The sequence below is a fragment of the Saimiri boliviensis genome, chromosome X (assembly GCF_048565385.1).
Source record: "Saimiri boliviensis isolate mSaiBol1 chromosome X, mSaiBol1.pri, whole genome shotgun sequence".
Taxonomy (NCBI): Eukaryota; Metazoa; Chordata; class Mammalia; order Primates; family Cebidae; genus Saimiri; species Saimiri boliviensis.
In genome coordinates, this window is record NC_133470.1 from 119,021,852 (window position 1) to 119,036,343 (window position 14,492).

Below are 14,492 nucleotides of genomic sequence, written 5' to 3' on the forward strand. Positions count from 1 at the left end.
ATTTGAAGTGGCTACTACTGGTTGTTCCTTTCCATGGTTAGTGCTTCTTTCAGGAGCTCTTCTAAGGCAGATCTGGTGGTGACAAAATCTCTCAGCAATTGCTTGTCCATAAAGGATTTTACTTCTCCTTCACTTATGAAGCTATGAAGCTTAGTTTGTCTGGATATGAGATTCTGAGTTGAAAGTTGAATATTGGACCCCACTCTCTTCTGGCTTGTAGGGTTTCTGCTGAGAGATCCGTTGTGAGTCTGATGGGCTTCCCTTTGTGGGTGTCCCAACCTTTCTCTCTGGCTGCCCTTAGTATTTTTCCTTCATTTCAACCCTGGTGAAACTGACAATTATGTGCCTTTGGGTTGCTCTTCTTGAGGAATATCTTTATGGCGTTCTCTGTATTCCCTGGATTTGAATGTTGGCCTCCCTTTCTAGGCTGGGGAAATTCTCCTGGATAATATCCCAGAGAGTGTTTTCCAGCTTGAATTCATTCTCCCCATCACATCAGGTACACTGGTCAAGCATAGATTAGGTCTTTTCACATAATCACACATTTCTTGGGGGCTTTGTTCATTTCTTTTCATTCTTTTTTCTCTAATCTTGCCTTCTTGTTTTATTTCATTGAGTTGATTCTTCAATCTCTGGTATCCTTTCTTCTGCTTGATAGATTTGGCTATTGAAACTTGTGTATGCCTCACGAAGTTCTTGTGCTGTGTTTTTCAGCTCTATCAAGTTGTTTATGTTCTTCTCTAGGCTGGTCATTCTAGTTAGCATTTCGTCTAATCTTTTTCAAGATTTTTAGCTTCTTTGCATTGGGTTAGAACATGTTCCTTTAGCTCAGAGAAGTTTGTTATAACCCACCATCTGAAGCCTGTTTCTGTCAATTCATCACACTCATTCTCCATCCTGTTTTGTTCCCTTGCTGGTGAGGAGTTGTGATCCCTTGGAGGAGGAGAGGTGTTCTGGTCTTTGATTATTTCATCCTTTTTGTACTAGTTTTTTCCCATCTGCATGGATTTATCTACCTTTGATCTTTGAAGTTGGTGATTTTGGGTGGTGACTCTGAGTGGACATCCTTTCTGTTGATATTGAAGCTATTTCTTTTTGTTTTTTAGTTTTCCTTCTAACAGTCAGGCCCCTCTGCTGTAGGACTGCTAAATGTCCACTCCAGATCTTACTTGCCTGGGAATCACCCACAGGTGCTGCAGAACAGCAAGTATTGCTTCCTGATCTTTCCTCTGGTAGCTTTGTCCCAAAAGGGTACCCGCCAGTTGTCAGTCAAAGCGCTCTTGTATGTGGCATCTTTTTGATTATGCAGGGGTCAGGGAGTCACTAGAGGCGGCAATCTGTCCCTTGTGTGCCTGCAGAGGTGCTGCTGGGCTGCCACAGGCTCAGTCCAGCTGCTGTGTAAGCTTCCTCTGGTTTTTTTTTTACACAGGTAAGATCAGCTATGGCAGATGCCCTTCTACCCACCAAGCTCAATTGTCCCACGGTTGAGCTCAAATTGATGTGCTGGCTGCAAAACCCTCAAATGAGAGAGCTTCAGTTTGCTGGTCTTTGTGCGGGTGGGGCCTGCCAAGCCTTGTCACTTGTCTCCCTCTTTTAGCTCCCCCTTTTTCTGGGGAGTGGGAAATTCCATCCTGCAGGTGCTCTCAGCGCTAGTCAAAGCATCTGCCCAGATCTGTGCCTACAATCTGGGGTGCCGCTCAGATCTGTGCTGGTAACTCACGGTGCTCTTCAGCCCAGTGGGGATGTCCTTGTCTGTGGGTTACAAAGGCCATGAGAGAAGCACAGTATCTGAACCAGAGTACCAGAGGGAAAGAGTCCCTGATTCTCCATCCAGTTGCACTTCCCAGGTGGGGCAGCACCCTGCTCTGCCTCAGTTTGCCCTCCTTGGGCTATACCCACTGTCTAACCAGTCCCATTGAAATGAACCTGGTACCTTCATTGGAAATGTGGAGATCGCTCACCTTTTGCATCACTTTCACTGGGGATTGTGCTCTGGAGCTGTTCTTATTTGGCCATCTTTGCAGAAAATCTGTCAGAAAAAAAAAAAAAAGGATATAAAGTTTTTTTATTGCAGTTTTTCTTCCCTGAGGATCCTGATTATAGGCCCTAGTCTCTTTGGCTTGTAGGATTTCTGCTAAAAGGTTCACCATTAGCCTGATGGGGATCCCTTTTAGGTGATCTGGCCCTTCTCTCTAGCTTCCTTTTATATTTTTTTCTTTCATATTGACCATGGAGAAGTTAATGGCTGTTTGCCTTGGGGATGGTTATCTTTTATAGTATGTTGCAGGGATTCTCTGAATTTTATGAATTTGAATACCAACTTCTCCAGCAAGTTTGAATAAATTTTTAGATAATATCCTCAAACATTTTCTAAGTTGCTTGTTGTCTTTCCCTCTTTGGGGGGCTTATGAGTTGTAGGTTTTAACTCTTTACATAATTCCCTACTTATTCAAGGTTTTGTTCATTTGTTTAATTTTTTTTATTTCATCTGACTTTTAATTTGAAGAACTGGTCTTTGAGCTCTGAGATGCTTTCCTCATCGTGGGCTTTTCTGGTCTTGATACTTCTAGTTTTGTTAGGAAATTCTCATAGTGAATTTTTCAGCTCTAGCAGATCAGTTTTGCTCTTTCTTAAAATATCTATTTTGTCTTTCATCTCTTGATTAGTTTTACTGGATTCCTTAGATTCCTTGAAATAGGTTTCAACTTCCCCCTGAATCTGAATTATCATCCAGATTCTGACTTCTATATCAGTCATTATAGCTACTTTTTTTCTTTTCCAAGATGGAGTCTTCCTCTGTCACCCAGGCTGAAGTACAGTGGTATGATCTTGGCTCACTGCAACTTCCGCCTCTGAGGTTCAAGATGGGATTATAGTCATGTACCACCATGCCAGGCAAATTTTTGTATTTTTAGTAGAGACAGGGTTTCACCATGTTGGCCAAGCTGGTCTCAAACTACTGACATTAAGTGATTCACCCACCTTGGCCTCCCAAAGTGCTGGGATTACCAGCCACCATGCCTGGCCTGTTTTGTTATTGTTAACAACTATTGCTGGGGAGCTAGTATAGTCCTATGAAGGTAAGGAAACCCTCTGGCTTTTAGAATTGCCAGAATGTTTGTACTGGTTCTTTCTCATCTGTGTGGGCTGATGTGCCTTTAACTGTAGTATATGTAATTTGAGTATAGTCAGTTGGCTTTGTTTCTGGATGTTTTCGGAAGGCGGAGACTGTGCAGCATCTTCATTTGTGGCTGAATTCTTGTCTTCAGTTTTACAGAGGGGTATATTAGCAAAGTATTTTTGGTGTTGAAATTTGGGCTGTCATCCAGTAGATGGTACTTAAGCATGATGCCTGGCAGATAGGCTGTTACTCAGTCACATGGCTCCTCTGTATTTCCTCATGTTTGCAGCTGTGCTGCTTCTCATTGCTGTGAGAGTGTGGGCTTCTCTTCCACTCACACGCTGGCCACAGATATCAGCTTGACACTCCTGGGTTGCATAGTGCAGCCCTAGTGGGAATTCAGGCTTTTTGTTTCCTCTTCAGCTTTTAGGCAGCATGGGAGGGAGACCCTTGGCAGTGGCAACGACATAGTGCCTTTCTCTTGTATTTTGGGGCTCCACTCCAGAGAAACACAGAGCCACTGTCAATCAGAACAACCAGCCAGGTGTGAGTTGGCGACATTGCAGGCTCAAGATGGAGGGAGGGTGGTGGCTGTTTGGTGAAGAGTGGAGGAGTGGGGAGCTAATGGGGAAGAGAATCTGTCCTCTTCTCTGTAGGACAACTGCAGTGTACTGGAGGTGCCAGCAAAGTGATCATTCCTTTTATTTTTATTTTTTGGCAGCCCAAAGGCAACAAGGATGGTACCACTGCAATTGCAGTGGCAGATGGGCTGTCAGTTGCCTCTTGGAACTCCACCCCAGAGAAATACAGAGCCACTGCAAATGGGAATGTTCAGCTTGAGGTGGGGTGCTGCACTGTGGGCCCAAACCAGGGGCAGTACCTGGTGAAGGGGAGGGGATCTGGGTTCACAGGGAAGAGAGACTTGCCTCCTCTCCATATGGTGGTGGTTGTTGATGTTGTGTGCTGGGGTGCAAGTAAAGCAATCAGGCTGTTTGTCCCTTCCCTAACCCAAGGGCAGCAAGGGTGGTATGAGTGTAGTGGCAGTGACAAAGGGGCTGTCAGTTGCTTCTGGGAATATCACCCTGGAATGCCACAGAGCCACTACCTATAAAAAATCTTCTGTTGGGAGTAGGGTGGCTGCACTTTTCCTATGCCAGGGGTTATGCTTGGTGAAAAACAATGGGTCAGAGGGTCTGTAATATTCCATTCTCACACTACTATGAGGAAATACCTGAAACTGGTTAATTTATAAAGAAAAGAGGTTTAATTGGCTTACGGTTCTGCAGGGTGTACAGGAAGCAAGGCTGGGGAGGCCTCAGAAAACTTATAATTATGGTGGAAGGTGAAGTGGTAGCTGGAACTTCACATGGCCTGGAACAGAACCAAGAAAGAGAGCGGGGAGGTGCCACACACTTTTAAATAACCAGATCTCATAAGAACTCTATTACGAGAACAACACCAAAAAAAGAAATTTGCCCCTATGTTCCAATCACTTCCCACCAGGCCTCACCTCTAACATTAAAAATTACAATTCAACATGAGATTTGAACAGTGACACAAACCCAAACCTCATTAGGGTCACAGGGAAGAGAGACTGGGCTCTTCTCCATATGGCTGCAGCATGAGGGAGGTTCCAGCAAAGCAATCAGTGTCTTTATTCTTTCCCCAGCCCTAGGTCAGTATGGGCAGTATCATTGTAATTGCAATGGCAGAAAGCCTTTTGGTTGTCTCTTAGATTTCTGCCCAGAGAATTGCAGAGCCATCACTAACTGAAGCGATCAGGTGGGAGCAGAGTAGTCATGCTGAGGGCCCCAGTTAGGAGGCCCTGCCCAGTGAGAAATAGCTGGGTCAGGGACCCATGTGGAAAATAATCTGGTCACCTTTCCACAAGGCAGCTGTGGTGTGCTAGAGGCCTGTGATAGATCTTGGGCTCTTCACCCTAGACTGAAGGCAGAAGGGGTAGGAGCTGTGGCAGCAGCAAAAGCTACAGGCCCATCAGTTACCTCTGGGAGCTCTATCCTAGAGAAATGCAGAGTTGTGACTGCCCTGGCAGCACTAGCATCCTCCCAGGCCGGTTGGCTTTGCCTGGTAAGGTATAATGGAGGCAAGACCAGCTGTCCATCTGCATCTCAGCACCATAGATGCAGCACCTATCCTGAGAGCATATGATACATCCTGGCCTCCCATGTTGGTGAAGCTATAGAAACTGGGATAGGGTGCTCAGGGCTCCAGGGCACTTGGGACCACACATGATTGGGAGTGCCAGCTCTTCCTGAACACCACACCAATCTCCATGTCAGTCTGGAGACCCAGGGGAAAGGGACCAGAGAGGATCTCCTATGCCCAGAATATAAAAGGTCTATGGCAGAAGTGTATATCCCCGGGGGATATTGCTCATTCACCATTTCCCCATAGTGGGGAGCTTCCGTTGCCTCCTCTCTACTCCCTGTGGGTCATGTTGCTTCCTTGATGAATCCCAACATGTCCCCCTGGATAATGTATTTGAAGCGTTATGGTTCACTTTTCACTCTAGCTCCTCTCCAGCTCCACTCTAGCTCCACACATTAGCTGCTTCTAGTCAGCTATCTTGGCATCTCCCCTGGAAATTTTTATAAAGGCCTACAAAAGATGGAAGAACTGACAATGAAAGCGCTAGTCACTGCCCCAAGCCCAGACTTTCTGCCCAATTTATGGAAGATAATGGGAAGGGAGAGGAGAATAAATTATTATAATTTTCAAAACTGCCAATTTACAATGAGAAGACTTTTTTCTCTCACTATGAAGGAAAGGGTAGGGGACACTCCTTCCCAAAGTCAAGTGGAGGGAAGAACCAGGAGAATAGGGTCCCTCTGAAAGAAAGTAAGGCTGGTATTTCATTTCCTAGCTGGATACTTGTAAAGCTATAAATTACAGACACATCTCTATGCATCCATGAAAATGGGTGGACCTTGGTGAGGCAATTCTTGAAAGAGATTGATACATTTCTCTATAAATTGAAGTATACATAAACACATAGGTGCTGCCTGCCTATCCTCTACAGATTTCTGAAGGTGATAGGTTTTCATAAGTAGTTTGCAGCAGATAAATGTAAAACACCATTAAGTCTGCAAGAAAGGAGGCTAGCCCTTCAATCTTTGAGGAAATGGAAGAAGACTTCAGCAGTTCCCATGGCTTGTCATAAAGGAAACCAAGATTATAGAAGGAGAAAGAGACACAAGAGATACAATGCCATGACAGGAGAAGAAGATCTCTGGTACACCATAAAGAAAATATTTTGAAAGAGGCTCCTCATTAATAAAAGAAGCTAAAATAAGGCTAAACCTTACCCCCAAGAAAATGACACGAAACATCTATGTGGACCACTGCAACACTGAAGGCTGCCATTAGGAGATAAGACCATATAAAGCCAGAGCAAATCCAGAGAAAACTTTATCAACAATACATGACCAGTTGTATATGAAGAAACACACTATTTTTCCTGTTTCACTCTCAGACCCAGACTAGAAGAGTTTAGGCCTTATAGGTATCCCACCTCATCTATAATCTTGCTCTCCTCCCAACCACATCATTTATTTTCCCTCTTTATGTCTCTCCCAAGCACAAGGTTAACCAGTAATGGGTGAGAGGAGAATTTTATGGCAGACATAAGATTGGGAAGATTGGGGAGTTAAATTGAATTGGGCTGCGCTGAATTTTTTAATCAACAAAAATGAGTATATAATTTTATATAATTTCCAATAAATTACTTTTTAGAAAAGAAACTTCCCACTGAATATAATGAAATCATGGATAGGAAAGTAACAAAAATGTTTGACATTTGCACCCCACTCTATAAAGACTGCTGAAACAAGTTACATGCATATTTCACAATGGTTAGCATGGTGGAAGATATGTAAGAGATACATAATACATATGCAATGGTTGATGAAGAGTGTACTTAAGGGGAAGCAGGGCCCAGGGCAAACTATAGTAGCAAGAGGCAACACTCCTCGAAAGATGTTTTGTTCCAGGGGAGAAGAAGGAGGAATATGGGAAAGTGGGTAGAGGTGAGGAAAAATTAGCAATAAAAAGAAGGAAAAAGCACACACTACAGGGTAAATTGTCAAGACAGTAGGATGCATTAAACAGCTTGCTGAAAAAGGGAATTATTAATGATGGCAATGAAAGCAGCAGAAGAAAATCAAACAAAGGAGAACAAACAAGAGGACTGCATAACCACAGCATATATCAAATCACTATTATACAATTCAGTAAAAGTACATATGACTGTAAAATGAAAGTAAATAAGATACTTAAATTCATAACTTTAATAAATAATAAGAAAGGGAAACAAAGGCTTTATGTAGGCCCCATGGAATGCTGTCCGTGAGAATTTAGCAGTTTGCACATTTAGAAATAAAACAAAAGATGTTTATTTACCTGGATAAAAGGGACAAAAAGAAGACTATCCCTACAAGTTGCATATACTCTGTGGCCCAGCAATTCAGCTTGGAATTTGAGTTTATCCTACAGACAGACTCATATATGAACTCAGAGTTACAAAGATATATGTACAACATACAGAAAGAACATGAGAGCGTATCTGTGACCTTGTATAGAACAAGAAGGAAAAGAAGACAAAGACACAGATAGTGGGCTGATGAGAGAACCCCAGAACAGGAGTGGATATTGTATTAAAACCTGATTTTATGTATGTGCCTTGCAGTTTGGAGTTTTATTTCCCTTGCTGTGAAAAATTTTACATGTAGAGAAAAATGTGAATCCTAGATCTAATTTATAATTCTATTGTCCTGAATTATTATTCTAAGCAAGTAGTACCTATAAAATTCAGAGAAAAGCTACCTTGCTTGTTTTACATCTGTTCTCTTTCCTACACAGAGAATTTTCTTAAGAATAGATGTCAGCATTTGAGCAAATATGCCCTAATCTTACAGCAAAGGCTTACCAAAGCCCTAAATCATATAAACAGATCTTGAGCCTCTGGCTGTGTCTACGCTTGCCCAATCTCAATATTTGAAAAATTTCAGTTATCCAACTATTTTTCTTTTTTTTGTTGTTGTTGTTTTTTTTAAATTATTTTTTATTTATTTATTTATTTTTTTACTGCATTTTAGGTTTTGGGGTACATGTGAAGAACATGCAAGATTCTTGCATAGGTACACACATGGCAGTGTGGTTTGCTGCCTTCCGTCCCCTCACCTGTATCTGTCATTTCTCCCCATGCTATTTTTCAGTGTTCCCTCAACTGCTTAGTGTAGATACAGAACTCATACTTTTACTGAGCACCAGAATCACAGGCTGAATCAGCCTGGGAATACCAAAGAAATAGAACAGGTAATATCTGAGGAACTCAAAAGATACCACAGTGAACCTAGGCCGATGCTGTGCTTTTCATCCCTACATGACTGCCTCATCATAAGTAGCATCCCACAGCTACTCTTCTTAGACATGAGATAATGCACGTAATCTCTTAGTTCAGTGCCTAAAACATACTAAGTGATCATTTGCCCAGCTTATCTTTCTGACACTAAACATACCATTTGACTCTTAGGCCTATGAAGATTCTAAACCTTTTGATGAGCTGTCCTCTAACTCTTTGCTTTCTAATGTGTGGTCTGTGAATCAGTAGTATGGGTATCACTGAGTTTACTTTAAGAAATGCAGAGAATGATGGTTTCCAGGTTCATCCATGTCTCTACAAAGGACACGAACTCATCATTTTTGATGGCTGCGTAATATTCCATGGTGTATATGTACCACATTTTCCCTATCCAGTATATCATTGATGGGCATTTGGGTTGGTTCCAGGTCTTTGCTATTGTAAACAGTGCTGCAATGAACATTCGTGTGCATGTGTCCTTACAGTAGAATATTTATAATCCTTTGGATATATACGCAGTAATGGGATTGCTGGGTCAAATGGGATTTCTATTTTTAGGTCATTGAGGAATCGCCACACTGACTTCCACAATGGTTGAATTAATTTACACTCCCACCAACAGTGTAAAAGTGTTCCTATTTCTCCACATCCTCTCCAGCATCTGTTGTTTCCAGATTTTTTAATGATCACCATTCTAACTGGTGTGAGATGATATCTCAATGTGGTTTTGATTTGCATTTCTCTAATGACCAGTGATGATGAGCATTTTTTCGTGTTTGTTGTCCTCCTGTATGTCTTCTTTTGTAAAGTGTCTGTTCATATCCTTCGCCCATTTATGAATGGGCTTGTTTGTTTTTTTCTTGTAGATCTGTTTTAGTTCTTTGTAAATTCTGGATATCAGCCCCTTGTCAGATGGGTAGACTGCAAAAATTTTTTCCCATTCTGTTGGTTGCTGATTCACTCTACTGACTGTTTCTTTTGCTGTGCAGAAGCTGTGGAGTTTGATTAGGTCCCATTTGTCTATTTTGGCTTTTGTTGCCATTGCTTTTGGCATTTTGGTCATGAAGTCCTTGCCTACGCCTGTGACCTGAATGGTTTTGCCTAGATTTTCTTCTAGGGCTTTTATGGTGTTAGGTCTTATGTTTAAGTCTTTAATCCATCTGGAGTTAATTTTGGTGTAAGGTCCTGTTTCTGCTTTCTGCACATGGCTAGCCAGTTTCCCAACACCATTTATTAAACAGAGAATCCTTTCCCCATTGCTTGTTTTTGTCAGGTTTGTCGAAGATCAGATGGTTGCAGATATGTTGTATTTCCTCTGAGGCCTCTGTTCTGTTCCATTGGTCTATATCTCTGTTTTGGTACCAGTACCATGCTGGAAACCATCATTCTCAACAAACTGACACAAGAGCAGAAAATCAAACACCGCATGTTCTCACTCATAGGCGGGTGTTGAACAATGAGAACACATGGAAACAGGGAGGGGAGCACTACACACTGGGGTCCATTGGGGGGAAATGGGGGAGGGATGGGGAGTGGGGAGGTGGGAAGAGATAGCATGGGGAGAAATGACAGATACAGGTGAGGGGAAGGAAGGCAGCAAACCACACTGCCATGTGTGTACCTATGCAACAATCTTGCATGTTCTTCACATGTACCCCAAAACCTAAAATGCAATTTAAAAAAAAGAGCTTTACCTTATAGAATAGCAAGAATTCAATTAGTTAGGTAATAAGATAGAAAATTTTATTGTTTTTGCTAGAAATTGTATAATTAATAGAATCTAACAAGATGTAATACTTCAATAAGTTTAAATTGAATCAAGTTTTAGATAAGTAATTATAGTAAGTAATGAAAAATTAAATCCTTCTTGTTTTTTTAAGTATAAATGAATTATCTTTTACTTTTTTGTGCTTAGTCTTATTTTACCATATCCTGTAAATATCTTTATGAGCAATATATATTCTATTTATATGTGTATTCTTTTAATAGATATAATGTGTGGAATATGGTACATGTTTAAAATAGACTGTTTATGGCAAAACACATAGAGCTTACTTCAATAAGCACTGCACAACGGCTGACTATGATAAAATAAATATAGCTTATAAAACAGCTTGGAATCAGAAAATAAAAAGAAAAAAATGCGTACTCTCAGGTTCCACTCTAAAGCTACTGAATCAGAACCTGGATTTTAACAAGATACCCGTGTGATTCATATGCACAGCAGAAGTTGCCAAACCTCACCAAATTAGAATCCACTTAGATATTCAGTCTCAATTGGTCTAGGGGTGCACAGGAATTATTTTCAAAAGCTTCCCAGGTAATACTTTTAAAAATTTTTTAATTAACACTTTATTAAACTCTTTTTTATTTTTATTTTTTTTATTGCATTTTAAGTTTTGGGGCATGTGAAGAACATGCAAAATTGTTGCATAGGTACACACATGGCAGTATGATTTGCTGCCTTCCTTCCCCTCAGCTATATCTGTCATTTCTCCCCATGCTATCTCTCCCCACCTCCCCACTCCCCCGTCTCTCCGCCATTTTCTTTTCGTTTTTGAGATGGAGTCTCACTCTGTCACTCAGGCTGCGGTGCAGAGGCACGATCTTGGCTGCAACCTCTGCCACTTGGGTTCAAGCAATTTTCCTGCCTCAGTCTCCCAAGTAGCTGGGATTACAGCCACCTGCCACTGTGCCGGGCTAATTTTTGTATTTTTAGTAGGATGAGGTTTCACCATTTTGGCCAGGCTGGTCTTGAACCCCTAACTCCATGATCCACCTGCGTCATTCTCCCAAAGTGCTGAGATTACAGGCATGAGCCACTGCATGTGAAATATTTCAACAGCATCATTAGAAAAGCTACTGAGAAGAAAAGTAGCGTTGGAACAAATATTTGTGAAAAAACTGTTACACTGCTGACCACAGTCAACCTTATACTATATTTTTGTATGGCTCAATGATCAATGATCATGTCACAAATGAGTCCTTACTGAGGAGCAATACTTCTTGGGTCTGGAGAGGCCATTAGTATCACATTTGGAGTCTTTCTTTAAATCATGCATTTCCCATGATGTATAGATTTTAGTTTAAGTTCATTTGGCTACCAAAACCCTTTACTTAAATTAGAAAAGGACTGATTTAAAATAGTAATAAAAGTAAATGGTATCTTAATGAGCATGACAGTAATTGTCTAACAGCTTAAGTGTTATATTCATAGAAACAAGAGGACAAGAAGCTGATTATGATCATAAATAAATAGTTATTAGCCATAGGTCAGACTTCCGTTCCTTTCTTTGTGTTTTTGGTCTCTGGGCCAGAATAGTTTCATGTAAACAAAATAATTATTCTTCCTTATCTTCCTGTTCTTTTTGCTATGTTAATACATATTTGGCATGCGCCCATATACTGTTTATGGCAAAATGAGATAAGTGAGCTAATTCAGATTAAATAGCTGACTTTTCATCCAAATCCCATGCCAAAGACAAACTGAGCTTTTAAATGTTTGGCGATGTGAGCTTTTTTTTGCATTCTTCTTCTTCTTCTTCTTTTTTTTTTTTTTTTTACTTGGAGTGGTCATGTTATAATTTTATTTTCATGCATTTTGTAGTGGTTGGAAATGTAAGGTTTTGGGTAAGTTTGTTTAAACTAGTGTAGTAGAATATTTATGTAAGCAATCTCATTTTTAAACATTACAGAAGGGGATATCAGTGTAAATGTAAATAATTCTATACATAATTTATGTCCCTGATGATGTTTTTAAAGCTTTTTGCAAATCAATGTATATATTTATAATTTGTCAATTTACAGTTATAAAAAAAACTTCCTTGCAAAGTTGACTATAGCCCAACACAAAGCATTCAATTACAAAGAAAGAAAAAGATAAAAATAGGTACAAGTTTAGGACTATGGACCAATAAACTTCAATCTTAGCTATAAATAAGATTGTTTTAGGAAAGGGGAGTCAATTTTTTATTCTAAGTCTCCAATGTTTTTCCACAACCAAACAAAAATATGAGAATAGAAAATTGATTTTTTTTAAGTAATTTTATTTTATTTTATTTTATTGCATTTTAGGTTTCGGGGTACATGTGATGAACATGCAAGATTGTTGCATAGGTACACACATGGCAGTGTGCTTTGCTGCCTTCCGTCCCCTCACCTGTATCTGTCATTTCTCCCCATGCTATCTCTTCCCACCTCCCCACCCCCCCGCCCCTCCCCCATTTCCCCCCAATGGACCCCAGTGTGTAGTGCTCCCCTCCCTGTGTCCATATGTTCTCATTGTTCAACACCCGCCTATGAGTGAGAATATACGGTGTTTGATTTTCTGCTCTTGTGTCAGTTTGCTTAGAATGATGGTTTCCAGGTTCATCCATGTCCCTACAAAGGACGTGAACTCATCGTTTTGATGGCTGCGTAATATTCCATGGTGTATATGTACCACATTTTCCCTATCCAGTCTATCATCGTTGGGCATTTGGGTTGGTTCCAGGTCTTTGCTATTGTAAACAGTGCTGCAATGAACATTCATGTGCACGTGTCCTTGTAGTAGAATGATTTATAATCCTTTGGATATATACCCAGTAATGGGATTGCTGGGTCAAATGGGATTTCTATTTTTAGGTCCTTGAGAATAGAAAATTGAATGGAATTACAGTACTAACAGTTCTACTCAATATGTTGTTTAAATAGAGTTAAGTAGCCAGACATGAGTATCTTGAAACTTAATGCAAATAATTCAGGATCTTGCCCTCAAAAGGGTTATCATATAAGGTTAGGCAGCCCAGATAGGTCAATTAGTTAGCAGTCATTTCAAGAAAAAAGCAAACTCAGCTTGTGCTGTTGCTCTGTCTTATTTTGAGTGGAGAGTTAAAATGTGCTGCAAAGTTAGCTTTGGTCTTTTAATCTGTGGGAGTTTTTTTCAACTTAGCTTCTATGAATATTTATCATCAACAATATTATTGTCTTCACCATCATTACAGAATTTCAAAGATAATATTCACAGCTCAAAAGGTGTACTTCATACATTACTAATGAATTCTCCAGTGGCTCCTCCACAGCGATTTTCATAGATCAGTTTAAATTTTTTTCAGTTTCCTTCTTAATTTCTTCATTGACCCACTGGTCTTTTAGGATCATATTGTTTAATTTTGACATATTCATATAGTTTTCACAATTTCTCTTGTTATTGATTTCTAGTTTTATTCCACTGGGATCGAAAAAGATGCTTGATATTATTTTGGTTTTTTAAAAAGTTTTCAGACCTGTTTTGTGGCCTAATGTATGGTCTGCCCTTGAGAATGATCCATGTGCTGAGAAAAAAGAATGTGTCTTCTGCAGCCATTAGATGAAATGTTCTGTAAATATCTATTAGATCCATTTGGGCTATGGTACTGATTAAATCCAATGTTTCTTTGCTGACTTTCTGTTTAAAATATCTATTCAATGCTGAACGTGGGGTGTAGACTTTTCCAGGTATTATTTTACTGGGATCTATTTATCTCTTCAGCTCTAATAATATTTGCTTCATTTATCTGGGTGCTTCAGTGTTCGGTGTATGTGTATTTACAGTTATTCTATTGCCTTGCTGAATTGATCCCTTTATCATTATATAATTACCTCTTTTATCTCTTCTTATAATTGTCGTGAAATCTATTTTATCTAATATAAGTTTAGCCCTACTGCTGCTCATTTTTGCTTTCCATTGCCATGGAATATCTTTTCTCATCTTTTTATTTTCAATCTGTGTGTATATTTATATGTGAAGTATGTTTCTTGTCATCAACAGGTCATTGACTCTTATTTATCCATTCAGAAATTCTGTCTTTTGATTGAAGAGTTTATTCAATTTCCATTCAGTGTTATTATTGATATGTTTGAACTTTCTTCTGCCATTTTGTTACTTGTTTTCTAGTTGTTTCTGGTTTTCTCCTCCTTCTTTCCATTCTTTCTGTCTTTTAGTGAATGTAATTTGCTCTGATTCTCTAATTT